Source organism: Pseudorca crassidens, unplaced genomic scaffold (assembly GCF_039906515.1).
Source record: "Pseudorca crassidens isolate mPseCra1 unplaced genomic scaffold, mPseCra1.hap1 Scaffold_46, whole genome shotgun sequence".
In the NCBI taxonomy this organism is placed as follows: Eukaryota; Metazoa; Chordata; class Mammalia; order Artiodactyla; family Delphinidae; genus Pseudorca; species Pseudorca crassidens.
This window is the reverse complement of record NW_027136299.1, coordinates 4,372,417-4,388,936: the sequence shown is the minus strand read 5'-3', so window position 1 is coordinate 4,388,936 and position 16,520 is coordinate 4,372,417. Positions and strand designations below refer to the sequence as shown.

The following is a 16,520-nucleotide window of genomic DNA, read 5'->3' as shown; positions in this document are numbered from 1 at the left end:
TGAGGGCGCGGGTTAGTGTCAGCGTACGGGTTAGGATTAGGGGACGGGTGAGGGTCAGGCTTCGGGGAAGGGTTAGGGTTCGGGTTCGGGCTAGGGTTAGGGTTAGGGGACAGGGACGGTTTAGGGTCCAGGTGAGGGTACGACAACGTTTTAGGGGTAGCGTACGTGTGAGGGCGTGGGTTAGTGTCAGCGTACGGGTTAGGATTAGGGGACGGGTGAGGGTCAGGCTTCGGGGAAGGGTTAGGGTTAGGGTTCGGGCTAGGGTTAGGGTTAGGGGACGGGGACGGTTTAGGGTCCAGGTGAGGGCACGACAACGCTGTAGTGGGAGCGTACGTGTGAGGGCGCAGGTTAGTGTCAGCGTACGGGTTAGGATTAGGGGACGTATGAGGGTCAGGCTTCGGGGAAGGGTTAGGGTTAGGGTTTGGGCTAGGGTTAGGTTTAGGGTACGGGGACGGTTTAGGGTCCAGGTGAGGGCACGAAAACGCTGTAGGGGGAGCGTACGTGTTAGGGCGCGGGTTAGTTTTAGCGTACGGGTTAGGATTAGGGGACGGGTGAGGGTCAGGCTTCGGGGAAGGGTTAGGGTTAGGGTTCAGGCTAGGGTTAGGGTTAGGGGACGGGGACGGTTTAGGGTCCAGGTGAGGGTACGACAACGCTTTAGGTGGAGCGTACGTGTGAGGGCGCGGGTTAGTGTCAGCGTATGGGTTAGGATTAGGGGACGGGTGAGGGTCATGCTTCGGAGAAGTTTTAGGGTTAGGGTTCGGGCTAGGGTTAGGGTTAGGGGACGGGGACGGTTTAGGGTCCAGGTGAGTGTACGACAACGCTTTAGGGTGAGCGTACGTGTGAGGGCACGGGTTAGCGTCAGCGTACGGGTTAGGATTAGGGGACGGGTGAGGGTCAGGCTTCGGGGAAGGGTTAGGGTTCGGGTTCGGGCTAGGGTTAGGGTTAGGGGACGGGGACGGTTTAGGGTCCAGGTGAGGGTACGTCAACGCTTTAGGGGGAGCGTACGTGTGAGGGCGCGGGTTAGTGTCAGCGTACGGGTTAGGATTAGGGGACGGGTGAGTGTCAGCCTTCGGGGAAGGGTTAGGTTTCGGGTTCGGGCTATGGTTAGGGTTAGGGGACGGGGACGGTTTAGGGTCCAGGTGAGGGTACGACAACGCTTTACGTGGAGTGTACATGTGAGGGCGCGGGTTAGTGTCAGCGTATGGGTTAGGATTAGGGGACGGGTGAGGGTCAGGCTTCGGGGAAGTGTTAGGGTTAGGGTTCGTGCTAGGGTTAGGGTTAGGGGACGGGGACGGTTTAGGGTCCAGGTGAGTGTACGACAACGCTTTATGGGGAGCGTATATGTGAGGGCGCGCGTTAGCGTCAGCGTACGGGTTAGGATTAGGGGACGTGTGAGGGTCAGGCTTCGGGGAAGGGTTAGGGTTAGGGTTCGTGCTAGGGTTAGGGTTAGGGGACGGGGACGGTTTAGGGTCCAGCTGAGGGTACGACAATGCTTTAGGGGGAGCGTACGTGTGAGGGCACGGGTTAGTGTCAGCGTACGGGTTAGGATTAGGGGACGGGTGAGGGTCAGGTTTCGGGGAAGGGTTAGGGTTAGGGTTCGGGCTAGGGTTAGGGTTAGGGGACGGGGATGGTTTAGGGTCCAGGTGAGGGTACGACAACGCTTTAGGGGGAGCGTACGTGTGAGGGCACGGGTTAATGTCAGCGTACGGTTTAGGATTAGGGGACGGGTGAGGGTCAGCCTTCGGGGAAGGTTTAGGGTTCGGGTTCGGGCTAGGGTTAGGGTTAGGGGACGGGGACGGTTTTGGGTCCAGGTGAGGGTACGACAGCGCTTTAGGGGGAGTGTACGTGTGAGGGCGCGGGTTAGTGTCAGCGTACGGGTTAGGATTAGGGGACGGGTGAGGGTCAGGCTTCGGGGAAGGGTTAGGGTTCGGGTTCGGGCTAGGGTTAGGGTTAGTGGACGGGGACGGTTTAGGGTCCAGGTAAGGGTACAACAACGCTTTAGGGGGAGCATACGTGTGAGGGCACAGGTTAGTGTCAGCGTACAGGTTGGGATTAGGGAACGGGTGAGGGTAAGGCGTCGGGGATAGGTTAGGGTTAGGGTTCGGGCTAGCACCAGGGGACGAGAACGGAGACATATTTGAAGACGTCTCCCAATGACACGGTTGATCATACTCTGGATTCCACATGCATGTTTTAGCTGAAGGAATAATCCCTTAAACCTGGAGAGTTGAGACCCGTGGAATGGGTACCATGCAATATGACTTCAAAGGGTCTTCATTTGCTCACCGAACCTCTCCAATCCTAGCACTGCTGCGTTTATGCCCCTGTACACACGCTTGATTCCCTTTCGGAGACATAGCAATCCATAGGTTTTAAGATACTTACTAGTCAGGTACATTCTTAGGCGTTTAATATGGGGTGTTGAGTTCATTTCGTTTAGCAAGGAGTAACTCTTGTCTATTCCATATTTGGCTTAAGGAACTTTATCTGTGCTCATTTCAATCTCTGGTTTCATGCAGCACCCCAACTCACCTTTCCCTTAAGCAAGCATAGGTTGGTTTTCTAAATTTGAGACCCTGTTCTGTTTTGTAATCCAGTTCCTGTGTAGCCAAGTTTACATTCCGTGTATTAGTGATATCTTATGATGTTTCTTTTTCTGTGTGACTTATTTCAGTTAGAATCATCATACCTGAATGCACTCATTATGCTGCTATGGGCCTGATGACATAGATGTCATTGCTGAGTGATATTGCATTGTACGTAAGTACCACAACTTCTTCATCCATTTTTCACTTTCTGCGATATTGAACTTGTCCCGTAATCGAGGTTCTTGTAAACAGAGGCGTCCCAAACTTTGGGGTGGCTGTGTCTTTTGGATTTTCATTTCCCTAAGCTATAGGACCATAAGTGGAAGTGCCCTAGGCTCTGTTGCTTTGTTTTTTAGATGTTTCAGGAAACACCATACACTTCTCCCGAGTGGCTGTTGCCTATTTACATCCCGCCCATCAGCATAACAAGGCTCCCAGTTCTCCATGGCCTGTCCTGCCTTTCTGGATTTTACACTATTTTCAGATGGCCCTTTGAACGGGGGGAAGTGAGACTTCATTGTAGTGCAGATTTCCTTTGCAAGCTTGCTTGGTTGGCCAAAAAGGGCGTATGCGTTTTTTCCTGAATATATTCAGGACAAAACGCATACGCCCTTTTTGGCCAAGTGCATCATTGTGGACGTTCTGCCTCTTTTCCTATGCTTTCAATGCAATTCCAGTCTACCTCCTGAAATCGGTTTCCTGCAATTCTGCCCCGCTTTCAAGTCCTCTTGGCAGCCTTACTTCAGTATATTTTTGGACGATAGCTGTCATTTATAACTCTGCAGGTTTGTGAATTACAGTGCCCCTGAGCTCCTTTCTTCAACTCGCTTTCTTGTGAGCTGGCCGCAACACCGCAGGATTGCTTCAGGCCCTAATCTGGTTCCGGCACGGCACGCTGAGCCTTTGGTTAATTCCTCTTCCTGGTGGGAAATGAGAGTTAAATTTGCCCGTCCAGACACCTCCAGCTAGTCTCTCATTGGTTCTCCCTATTCATGTTCATCTTCCGCAGAAATTGCAAACTGGGCCAAACAGGAGGTTAAAGGCACTGACTCTCCAAGTCGGGAGGGTGTTAGTAAAGCATCTGGAATGTTGCACTCGAGTACCAGGGGACGAGAACGGAGACATATTTGACCACGTCTCACGATCACACGGTTGATCATACTCTGGGATCCACATGCATGTTTTAGCTGAAGGAAGAATCCCTTAAACCTGGAGAGTTGAGACCCGTGGAATGGGTACCATGCAATATGACTTCAAAGGGTCTTCATTTGCTCACTGAACCTCTCCAATCCTATCACTGCTGCGTTTATGCCCCTGTACACACGCTTGATTCCCTTTCGGAGACATAGCAATCCATAGGTTTTAAGATACTTACTAGTCAGGTACATTCTTAGGCGTTTAATATGGGGTGTTGAGTCCATTTCGTTGAGCAAGGAGTAGCTCTTGTCTATTCTATATTTGGCTTAAGGAACTTTATCTGTGCTCATTTCAATCTCTGGTTTCATGCAGCACCCCAACTCTCCTTTCCCCTTAAGCAAGCATAGGTTGGTTTTCTAAATTTGAGACCCTGTTCTGTTTTGTAATCCAGTTTCTGTGTAGCCAAGTTTATATTCCGTGTATTAGTGATATCTTATGATGTTTCTTTTTCTGTGTGACTTATTTCAGTTAGAATCATCATACCTGAATGCACACATTATGCTGCTATGGGCCTGATGACATAGATGTCATTGCTGAGTGATATTGCATTGTACGTAAGTACCACAACTTCTTTATCCATTTTTCACTTTCTGCGATATTGAACTTGTACCGTAAACGAGGTTCTTGTAAACAGAGCCGTCCCAAACTTTGGGGTGGCTGTGTCTTTTTGATTTTAATTTCCCTAAGCTATAGGACCATAAGTGGAAGTGCCCTAGGCTCTGTTGCTTTGTTTTTTAGATGTTTCAGGAAACACCATACACTTCTCCAGAATGGCTGTTGGCAATTTACATCCCGCCCATCAGCATAACAAGGCTCCCAGTTCTCCATGGCCTGTCCTGCCTTTCTGGATTTTACACTTTTTTCAGATGGCCCTTTTGACCGGGGGGGAAGTGAGACTTCATTGTAGTGCAGATTTCCTTTGCAAGCTTGCTTGGTTGGCCAAAAAGGGCGTATGCGTTTTTTCCTGAATATATTCAGGAAAAAACGCATACGCCCTTTTTGGCCAAGTGCATCATTGTGGACGTTCTGCCTCTTTTCCTATGGTTTAAATGCAATTCCAGTCTACCTCCTGAAATCGGTTTCCTGCAATTCTGCCCCGCTTTCAAGTCCTCTTGGCAGCCTTACTTCAGTATATTTTTGGACGATAGCTGTCATTTATAACTCTGCAGGTTTGTGAATTACTGTGCCCCTGAGCTCCTTTCTTCAACTCGCTTTCTTGTGAGCTGGCCGCAACACCGCAGGATTGCTTCAGGCCCTAATCTGGTTCCGGCACGGCACGCTGAGCCTTTGGTTAATTCCTCTTCCTAGTGGGAAATGAGAGTTAAATTTGCCCGTCCAGACACCTCCAGCTGTCTCTCATTGGTTCTCCCTATTCCTGTTCATCTTCCGCAGAAATTGCAAACTGGGCCAAACAGGAGGTTAAAGGCACTGACTCTCCAAGTCGGGAGAGTGTTAGTAAAGCGTCTGGAATCTTGCACCCGAGTACCAGGGGACGAGAATGGAGACATATTTGAAGACGTTTCCCGATCACACGGTTGATCATACTCTGGGTTCCACATGCATGTTTTAGCTGAAGGAAGAATCCCTTAAACCTGGAGAGTTGAGACCCGTGGAATGGGTACCATGCAATATGACTTCAAAGGGTCTTCATTTGCTCACTGAACCTCTCCAATCCTATCACTGCTGCGTTTATGCCCCTGTACACACGCTTGATTCTCTTTCGGAGACATAGCAATCCATAGGTTTTAAGATACTTACTAGTCAGGTACATTCTTAGGCGTTTAATATGGGGTGTTGAGTCCATTTCGTTGAGCATGGAGTAGCTCTTGTCTATTCCATATTTGGCTTAAGGAACTTTATCTGTGCTCATTTCAATCTCTGGTTTTATGCAGCACCCCAACTCACCTTTCCCCTTAAGCAAGCATAAGTTGGTTTTCTAAATTTGAGACCCTGTTCTGTTTTGGAATTCAGTTCCTGTGTAGCCAAGTTTACATTCCGTGTATTAGTGATATCTTATGATGTTTCTTTTTCTGTGTGACTTATTTCAGTTAGAATCATCGTACCTGAATCCACTCATTGTGCTGCTAAGGGCCTGATGACATAGATGTCATTGCTGAGTGATATTGCTTTGTAAGTAAATACCACAACTTCTTTATCCATTTTTCACTTTCTGCGATGTTGAACTTGTACTGTAAACGAGGTTCTTGTAAACAGAGGCGTCCCACACTTTGGGGTGGCTGTGTCTTTTTGATTTTAATTTCCCTAAGCTATAGGACCATAAGTGGAAGTGCCCTAGGCTCTGTTGCTTTGTTTTTTAGATGTTTCAGGAAACACCATACACTTCTCCCGAGTGTCTGTTGGCAATTTACATCCCGCCCATCAGCATAACAAGGCTCCCAGTTCTCCATGGCCTGTCCTGCCTTTCTGGATTTTACACTTTTTTCAGATGGCCCTTTGACCGGGGGGAAGTGAGACTTCATTGTAGTGCAGATTTCCTTTGCAAGCTTGCTTGGTTTGCCAAAAAGGGCATATGCGTTTTTTCCTGAATATATTCAAGAAAAAACGCATAAGCCCTTTTTGGCCAAGTGCATCATTGTGGACGTTCTGCCTCTTTTCCTATGCTTTCAATGCAATTCCAGTCTACCTCCTGAAATCGGTTTCCTGCAATTCTGCCCCGCTTTCAAGTCCTCTTGGCAGCCTTACTTCAGTATATTTTTGGACGATAGCTGTCATTTATAAGTCTGCAGGTTTGTGAATTACAGTGCCCCTGAGCTCCTTTCTTCAGCTCGCTTTCTTTTGAGCTGGCTGCAACACCGCAGGATGGCTTCAGGCCATAATCTGGTTCCGGCACGGCACGTTGAGCCTTTGGTTATTTCCTCTTCCTTGTGGGAAATGAGAGTTAAATTTGCCCGTCCAGACACCTCCAGCTAGTCTCTCATTGGTTCTCGCTATTCCTGTTCATCCTCGGCAGAAATTGCAAACTGGGCCATACAGGAGGTTAAAGGGACTGACTCTCCAAGTCGGGAGAGTGTTAGTAAAGCGTCTGGAATGTTGCACACGAGTACCAGGGTAGGAAAACTGAGACCTATTTGTACACGTCTCCCGTTCACACGGTTGATCATACTCTGGGTTCCACATGCATGTTTTAGCTGAAGGAAAAATACCTTACACCAGGAGAGTTGAGACCCGTGGAATGGGTACCATGCAATATGACTTCAAAGGGTCTTCATTTGCTCACCGAACCTCTCCAATCCTATCACTGCTGCGTTTATGCCCCTGTACACACGCTTGATTCTCTATTGGAGACATAGCAATCCATAGGTTTTAAGATACTTACTAGTCAGGTACATTCTTAGGCGTTTAATATGGGGTGTTGAGTCCATTTCATTGAGCAAGGAGTAGCTCTTGTCTATTCCATATTTGGCTTAAGGAACTTTATCTGTGCTCATTTCAATCTCTGGTTTAATGCAGCACCCCAACTCACCTTTCCCCTTAAGCAAGCATAAGTTGGTTTTCTAAATTTGAGACCCTGTTCTGTTTTGGAATTCAGTTCCTGTGTAGCCAAGTTTACATTCCGTGTATTAGTGATATCTTATGATATTTCTTTTTCTGTGTGACTTATTTCAGTTAGAATCATCATACCTGAATCAACTCATTGTGCTGCTAAGGGCCTGATGACATAGATTTCATTGCTGAGTGATATTGCTTTGTAAGTAAATACCACAACTTCTTTATCCATTTTTCACTTTCTGCGATGTTGAACTTGTACTGTAAACGAGGTTCTTGTAAACAGAGGCGTCCCAAACTTTGGGGTGGCTGTGTCTTTTTGATTTTAATTTCCCTAAGCTATAGGACCATAAGTGGAAGTGCCCTAGGCTCTGTTGCTTTGCTTTCTAGATGTTTCAGGAAATACCATACACTTCTCCCGAGTGTCTGTTGGCAATTTACATCCCACCCATCAGCATAACAAGGCTCCCAGTTCTCCATGGCCTGTCCTGCCTTTCTGGATTTTACACTTTTTTCAGATGGCCCTTTTGACCGGGGGGAAGTGAGACTTCATTGTAGTGCAGATTTCCTTTGCAAGCTTGCTTGGTTGGCCAAAAAGGGCGTATGCGTTTTTTCCTGAATATATTCAGGAAAAAACGCATAAGCCCTTTTTGGCCAAGTGCATCATTGTGGAGGTTCTGCCTCTTTTCCTATGCTTTCAATGCAATTCCAGTCTACCTCCTGAAATCGGTTTCCTGCAATTCTGCCCCGCTTTCAAGTCCTCTTGGCAGCCTTACTTCAGTATATTTTTGGACGATAGCTGTCATTTATAACTCTGCAGGTTTGTGAATTACAGTGCCCCTGAGCTCCTTTCTTCAACTCGCTTTCTTTTGAGCTGGCCGCAACACCGCAGGATGGCTTCAGGCCCTAATCTGTTTCCGGCACGGCACACTGAGCCTTTGGTTATTTCCTCTTCCTGGTTGGAAATGAGAGTTAAATTTGCCCGTTGAGACACCTCCAGCTAGTCTCTCATTGGTTCTCCCTATTCCTGTTCATCTTCCGCAGAAATTGCAAACTGGGCCAAACAGGAGGTTAAAGGGACTGACTCTCCAAGTCGGGAGAGTGTTAGTAAAGCGTCTGGAATGTTGCACACGAGTACCAGGGGAGGAAAACTGAGACCTATTTGTACACGTCTCCCGTTCACACGGTTGATCATACTCTGGGTTCCACATGCATGTTTTAGCTGAAGGAAAAATACCTTACACCAGGAGAGTTGAGACCCGTGGAATGGGTACCATGCAATATGACTTCAAAGGATCTTCATTTGCTCACCGAACCTCTCCAATCCTATCACTGCTACGTTTATGCCCCTGTACACATGCTTGATTCTCTTTTGGAGACATAGCAATCCATAGGTTTTAAGATACTTACTAGTGAGGTAAATTCTTAGGCGTTTAATATGGGGTGTTGAGTCCATTTCATTGAGCAAGGAGTAGCTCTTGTCTATTCCATATTTGGCTTAAGGAACTTTATCTGTGCTCATTTCAATCTCTGGTTTTATGCAGCACCCCAACTCACCTTTCCCCTTAAGCAAGCATAAGTTGGTTTTCTAAATTTGAGACCCTGTTCTGTTTTGGAATTCAGTTCCTGTGTAGCCAAGTTTACATTCCGTGTATTAGTGATATCTTATGATATTTCTTTTTCTGTGTGACTTATTTCAGTTAGAATCATCATACCTGAATCAACTCATTGTGCTGCTAAGGGCCTGATGACATAGATTTCATTGCTGAGTGATATTGCTTTGTAAGTAAATACCACAACTTCTTTATCCATTTTTCACTTTCTGCGATGTTGAACTTGTACTGTAAACGAGGTTCTTGTAAACAGAGGCGTCCCAAACTTTGGGGTGGCTGTGTCTTTTTGATTTTAATTTCCCTAAGCTATAGGACCATAAGTGGAAGTGCCCTAGGCTCTGTTGCTTTGCTTTCTAGATGTTTCAGGAAATACCATACACTTCTCCCGAGTGTCTGTTGGCAATTTACATCCCACCCATCAGCATAACAAGGCTCCCAGTTCTCCATGGCCTGTCTTGCCTTTCTGGATTTTACACTTTTTTCAGATGGCCCTTTTGACCGGGGGGAAGTGAGACTTCATTGTAGTGCAGATTTCCTTTGCAAGTTTGCTTGGTTGGCCAAAAAGTGCATATGCGTTTTTTCCTGAATATATTCAGGAAAAAACGCATACGCCCTTTTTGGCCAAGTGCATCATTGTGGACGTTCTGCCTCTTTTCCTATGCTTTCAATGCAATTCCAGTCTACCTCCTGAAATCGGTTTCCTGCAATTCTGCCCCGCTTTCAAGTCCTCTTGGCAGCCTTACTTCAGTATATTTTTGGACGATAGCTGTCATTTATAACTCTGCAGGTTTGTGAATTACAGTGCCCCTGAGCTCCTTTCTTCAACTCGCTTTCTTGTGAGCTGGCCGCAACACCGCAGGATGGCTTCAGGCCCTAATCTGGTTCTGCCATGGCACGCTGAGCCTTTGGTTATTTCCTCTTCCTGGTGGGAAATGAGAGTTAAATTTGCCCGTCCAGACACCTCCAGGTAGTCTCTAATTGGTTCTCCCTATTCCTGTTCATCTTCCGCAGAAATTGCAAACTGGGCCAAACAGGAGGTTAAAGGCGCTGACTCTCCAAGTGGGGAGAGTGTTAGTAAAGCGTCTGGAATGTTGCACCCGAGTACCAGGGGAGGAAAACTGAGACATATTTGAACACGTCTCCCATTCACACAGTTGATCATACTCTGGGTTCCACATGCATGTTTTAGCTGAAGGAAGAATACCTTAAACCTGGAGAGTTGAGACCCGTGGAATGGGTACCATGCAATATGACTTCCAAGGGTCTTCATTTGCTCACCGAACCTCTCCAATCCTATCACTGCTGCATTTATGCCCCTGTACACACGCTTGATTCTCTTTTGGAGACAGCAATCCATAGGTTTTAAGATACTTAGTAGTCAGGTACATTCTTAGGCGTTTAATATGGGGTGTTGAGTCCATTTCATTGAGCAAGGAGTAGCTCTTGTCTATTCCATATTTGGCTTAAGGAACTTTATCTGTGCTCATTTCAATCTCTGGTTTTATGCAGCACCCCAACTCACCTTTCCCCTTAAGCAAGCATAAGTTGGTTTTCTAAATTTGAGACTCTGTTCTGTTTTGGAATTCAGTTCCTGTGTAGCCAAGTTTACATTCCGTGTATTAGTGATATCTTATGATGTTTCTTTTTCTGTGTGACTTATTTCAGTTAGAATCATCGTACCTGAATCCACTCAGTGTGCTGCTAAGGGCCTGATGACATAGATTTCATTGCTGAGTGATATTGCTTTGTAAGTAAATACCACAACTTCTTTATCCATTTTTCACTTTCTCCGATGTTTAACTTGTACTGTAAACGAGGTTCTTGTAAACAGAGGCATCCCAAACTTTGGGGTGGCTGTGTCTTTTTGATTTTAATTTCCCTAAGCTATAGGACCATAAGTGGAAGTGCCCTAGGCTCTGTTGCTTTGTTTTTTAGATGTTTCAGGAAACACCATACACTTCTCCCGAGTGTCTGTTGGCAATTTACATCCCGCCCATCAGCATAACAAGGCTCCCAGTTCTCCATGGCCTGTCCTGCCTTTCTGGATTTTACACTTTTTTCAGATGGCCCTTTTGACCGGGGGGAAGTGAGACTTCATTGTAGTGCAGATTTCCTTTGCAAGTTTGCTTGGTTGGCCAAAAAGGGCGTATGCGTTTTTTCCTGAATATATTCAGGAAAAAACGCATACGCCCTTTTTGGCCAAGTGCATCATTGTGGACGTTCTGCCTCTTTTCCTATGCTTTCAATGCAATTCCAGTCTACCTCCTGAAATCGGTTTCCTGCAATTCTGCCCCGCTTTCAAGTCCTCTTGGCAGCCTTACTTCAGTATATTTTTGGACGATAGCTGTCATTTATAACTCTGCAGGTTTGTGAATTACAGTGCCCCTGAGCTCCTTTCTTCAACTCGCTTTCTTTTGAGCTGGCCGCAACACCGCAGGATGGCTTCAGGCCCTAATCTGGTTCCGGCACGGCACGCTGAGCCTTTGGTTATTTCCACTTCCTGGTGGGAAATGAGAGTTAAATTTGCCCGTCCAGACACCTCCAGCTAGTCTCTCATTGCTTCTCCCTATTTCTGTTCATCTTCCGCAGAAATTGCAAACTCGCCAAACAGGAGGTTAAAGGTGCTGACTCTCCAAGTGGGGAGAGTGTTAGTAAAGCGTCTGGAATGTTGCACCCGAGTACCAGGGGAGGAAAACTGAGACATATTTGAACACGTCTCCCGTTCACACCGTTGATCATACTCTGGGTTCCACATGCATGTTTTAGCTGAAGGAAGAATACCTTAAACCTGGAGAGTTGAGACCCGTGGAATGGGTACCATGCAATATGACTTCCAAGGGTCTTCATTTGCTCACCGAACCTCTCCAATCCTATCACTGCTGCGTTTATGCCCCTGTACACACGCTTGATTCTCTTTTGGAGACATAGCAATCCATAGGTTTTAAGATACTTAGTAGTCAGGTACATTCTTAGGCGTTTAATATGGGGTGTTGAGTCCATTTCGTTGAGCAAGGAGTAGCTCTTGTCTATTCCATATTTGGCTTAAGGAACTTTATCTGTGCTCATTTCAATCTATGGTTTTATGCAGCACCCCAACTCACCTTTCCCCTTAAGCAAGCATAAGTTGGTTTTCTAAATTTGAGACCCTGTTCTGTTTTGTAATTCAGTTCCTGTGTAGCCAAGTTTACATTCCGTGTATTAGTGATATCTTATGATGTTTCTTTTTCTGTGTGACTTATTTCAGTTAGAATCATCGTACCTGAATCCACTCATTATGCTGCTACGGGCCTGATGACATAGATTTCATTGCTGAGTGATACTGCATTGTACGTAAGTACCACAAGTTCTTTATCCATTTTTCACTTTCTGTGATGTTGACCTTGTACTGTAAACGAGGTTCTTGTAAACAGAGGCGTCCCAAACTTTGGGGTGGCTGTGTCTTTTTGATTTTAATTTCCCTAAGCTATAGGACCATAAGTGGAAGTGCCCTAGGCTCTGTTGCTTTGTTTTTTCGATGTTTCAGGAAACACCATACACTTCTCCCGAGTGTCTGTTGGCAATTTACATCCCGCCCATCAGCATAACAAGGCTCCCAGTTCTCCATGGCCTGTCCTGCCTTTCTGGATTTTACACTTTTTTCAGATGGCCCTTTTGACGGGGGGGAAGTGAGACTTCATTGTAGTGCAGATTTCCTTTGCAAGCTTGCTTGGTTGGCCAAAAAGGGCGTATGCGTTTTTTCCTGAATATATTCAGGAAAAAACGCATACGCCCTTTTTGGCCAAGTGCATCATTGTGGACGTTCTGCCTCTTTTCCTATGCTTTCAATGCAATTCCAGTCTACCTCCTGAAATCGGTTTCCTGCAATTCTGCCCCGCTTTCAAGTCCTCTTGGCAGCCTTACTTCAGTATATTTTTGGACGATAGCTGTCATTTATAACTCTGCAGGTTTGTGAATTACAGTGCCCCTGAGCTCCTTTCTTCAACTCGCTTTCTTGTGAACTGGCCGTAACAACGCAGGATGGCTTCAGGCCCTAATCTGGTTCCGGCACGGCACGCTGAGCATTTGGTTAATTCCTCTTCCTGGTGGGAAATGAGAGTTAAATTTGCCCGTCCAAACACCTCCAGCTAGTCTCTCATTGGTTCTCGCTATTCCTGTTCATCTTCTGCAGAAATTGCAAACTGGGCCAAACAGGAGGTTAAAGGGACTGACTCTCCAAGTCGGGAGAGTGTTAGTTAAGCGTCTGGAATGTTGCACCCGAGTACCAGGGGAGGAAAACTGAGACATATTTGAACACGTCTCCCGTTCACACGGTTGATCATACTCTGGGTTCCACATGCATGTTTTAGCTGAAGGAAGAATACCTTAAACCTGGAGAGTTGACACCCGTGTAATGGGTACCATGCAATATGACTTCAAAGGGTCTTCATTTGCTCACCAAACCTCTCCAGTCCTATCACTGCTGCGTTTATGTCCCTGTACACACGCTTGATTCTCTTTTGGAGACATAGCAATCCATAGGTTTTAAGATACTTACTAGTCAGGTACATTCTTAGGCGTTTAATATGGGGTGTTGAGTCCATTTCGTTGAGCAAGGAGTAGCTCTTGTCTATTCCATATTTGGCTTAAGGAACTTTATCTGTGCTCATTTCAATCTCTGGTTTTATGCAGCACCCCAACTCACCTTTCCCCTTAAGCAAGCATAAGTTGGTTTTCTAAATTTGAGACCCTGTTCTGTTTTGGAATTCAGTTCCTGTGTAGCCAAGTTTACATTCCGTGTATTAGTGATATCTTATGATGTTTCTTTTTCTGTGTGACTTATTTCAGTTAGAATCATCGTACCTGAATCCACTCATTATGCTGCTACGGGCCTGATGACATAGATTTCATTGCTGAGTGATACTGCATTGTACGTAAGTACCACAAGTTCTTTATCCATTTTTCAGTTTCTGTGATATTGAACTTGTACGGTAAACGAGGTTCTTGTAAACAGAGGCGTCCGAAACTTTGCCGTGGCTGTGTCTTTTTGATTTTCATTTCCCTAAGCTATAGGACCATAAGTGGAAGTGCCCTAGGCTCTGTTGCTTTGTTTTTTCGATGTTTCAGGAAACACCATACACTTCTCCCGAGTGTCTGTTGGCAATTTACATCCCGCCCATCAGCATAACAAGGCTCCCAGTTCTCCATGGCCTGTCCTGCCTTTCTGGATTTTACACTTTTTTCAGATGGCCCTCTTGACCAGGGGGAATTGAGACTTCATTGTAGTGCAGATTTCCTTTGCAAGTTTGCTTGGTTGGCCAAAAAGGGCGTATGCGTTTTTTCCTGAATATATTCAGGAAAAAACGCATACGCCCTTTTTGGCCAAGTGCATCATTGTGGACGTTCTGCCTCTTTCCTATGCTTTCAATGCAATTCCAGTCTACCTCCTGAAATCGGTTTCCTGCAATTCTGCCCCGCTTTCAAGTCCTCTTGGCAGCCTTACTTCAGTATATTTTTGGACGATAGCTGTCATTTATAACTCTGCAGGTTTGTGAATTACAGTGCCCCTGAGCTCCTTTCTTCAACTCGCTTTCTTGTGAGCTGGCCGCAACACCGCAGGATGGCTTCAGGCCCTAATCTGGTTCCGGCACGGCACGCTGAGCCTTTGGTTATTTCCTCTTCCTGGTGGGAAATGAGAGTTAAATTTGCCCGTCCAAACACCTCCAGCTAGTCTCTCATTGGTTCTCGCTATTCCTGTTCATCTTCCGCAGAAATTGCAAACTGGGCCAAACAGGAGGTTAAAGGCGCTGACTCTCCAAGTGGGGAGAGTGTTTTTAAAGCATCCGGAATGTTGCGCCCGAGTACCAGGGGAGGAAAACTGAGACATATTTGAATACGTCTCCCGTTCACATGGTTGATCATACTCTGGGTTCCACATGCATGTTTTAGCTGAAGGAAGAATACCTTAAACCTAGAGAGTTGAGACCCGTGGAATGGGAACCATGCAATATGACTTCAAAGGGTCTTCGTTTGCTCACCGAACCTCTCCAATCCTATCACTGCTGCGTTTATGCCCCTGTACACATGCTTGATTCTCTTTCGGAGACATAGCAATCCATAGGTTTTAAGATACTTACTAGTCAGGTACATTCTTAGGCGTTTAATATGGGGTGTTGAGTCCATTTCGTTGAGCAAGGAGTAGCTCTTGTCTATTCCATATTTGGCTTAAGGAACTTTATCTGTGCTCATTTCAATCTCTGGTTTTATGCAGCTCCCCAACTCACCTTTCCCCTTAAGCAAACATAAGTTGGTTTTCTAAATTTGAGACCCTGTTCTGTTCTGTAATTCAGTTCCTGTGTAGCCAAGTTTACATTCCGTGTATTACTGATATCTTATGATATTTCTTTTTCTGTGTGACTTATTTCAGTTAGAATCATCATACCTGAATCAACTCATTGTGCTGCTAAGGGCCTGATGACATAGATTTCATTGCTGAGTGATATTGCTTTGTAAGTAAATACCACAACTTCTTTATCCATTTTTCACTTTCTGCGATGTTGAACTTGTACTGTAAACGAGGTTCTTGTAAACAGAGGCGTCCCAAACTTTGGGGTGGCTGTGTCTTTTTGATTTTAATTTCCCTAAGCTATAGGATCATAAGTGGAAGTGCCCTAGGCTCTGTTGCTTTGTTTTTTAGATGTTTCAGGAAATACCATACACTTCTCCTGAGTGTCTGTTGGCAATTTACATCCCGCCCATCAGCATAACAAGGCTCCCAGTTCTCCATGGCCTGTCCTGCCTTTCTGGATTTTACACTTTTTTCAGATGGCCCTTTTGACCGGGGGGAAGTGAGACTTCATTGTAGTGCAGATTTCCTTTGCAAGCTTGCTTGGTTGGCCAAAAAGGGCGTATGCGTTTTTTCCTGAATATATTCAGGAAAAAACGCATACGCCCTTTTTGGCCAAGTGCATCATTGTGGACGTTCTGCCTCTTTTCCTATGCTTTCAATGCAATTCCAGTCTACCTCCTGAAATCGGTTTCCTGCAATTCTGCCCCGCTTTTAAGTCCTCTTGGCAGCCTTACTTCAGTATATTTTTGGACGATAGCTGTCATTTATAACTCTGCAGGTTTGTGAATTACAGTGCCCCTGAGCTCCTTTCTTCAACTCGCTTTCTTGTGACCTGGCCGCAACACCGCAGGATGGCTTCAGGTCCTAATCTGGTTCTGGCACTGCACGCTGAGCCTTTGGTTATTTCCTCTTCCTGGTGGGAAATGAGAGTTAATTTTGCCCGTCAAGACACCTCCAGCTAGTCTCTCATTGGTTCTCGCTATTCCTGTTCATCTTCCGCAGAAATTGCAAACTGGGCCAAACAGGAGGTTAAAGGGACTGACTCTCCAAGTCGGGAGAGTGTTAGTAAAGCGTCTGGAATGTTGCACCCGAGTACCAGGGTACGATAACTGAGACATATTTGAACACGTCTCCCGATTACATGGTTGATCATACTCTAGGTTCCACATGCATGTTTTAGTTGAAGGAAGAATACCTTAAACATGGGTAGTTGAAACCCGTGGAATGGGGACCATGCAATATGACTTCAAAGGGTCTTCATTTGCTCACCGAACCTCTCCAATCCTATCA

At 45.9% G+C, this 16,520-nt stretch overlaps 1 long non-coding RNA gene across 11 annotated transcripts in view; it reads left to right on the top strand.

Moving 5' to 3' along the window:
- LOC137218209 (uncharacterized) overlaps nt 1–16,520 on the top strand; it is a 977,125-nt gene that overhangs the window by 706,800 nt on the left and 253,805 nt on the right. For 6 of the 11 annotated variants that reach the window (XR_010940521.1, XR_010940524.1, XR_010940519.1 and 3 more), the window contains exons 2-3: nt 2,675–2,760; nt 4,254–4,339. This is a non-coding gene — a long non-coding RNA (uncharacterized lncRNA). Of the gene's footprint in view, nt 1–2,674; nt 2,761–4,253; nt 4,340–5,833; nt 5,931–16,520 lie in introns of those variants that run through there. The other 5 variants (XR_010940518.1, XR_010940517.1, XR_010940527.1 and 2 more) reach the window with 3 other exon arrangements.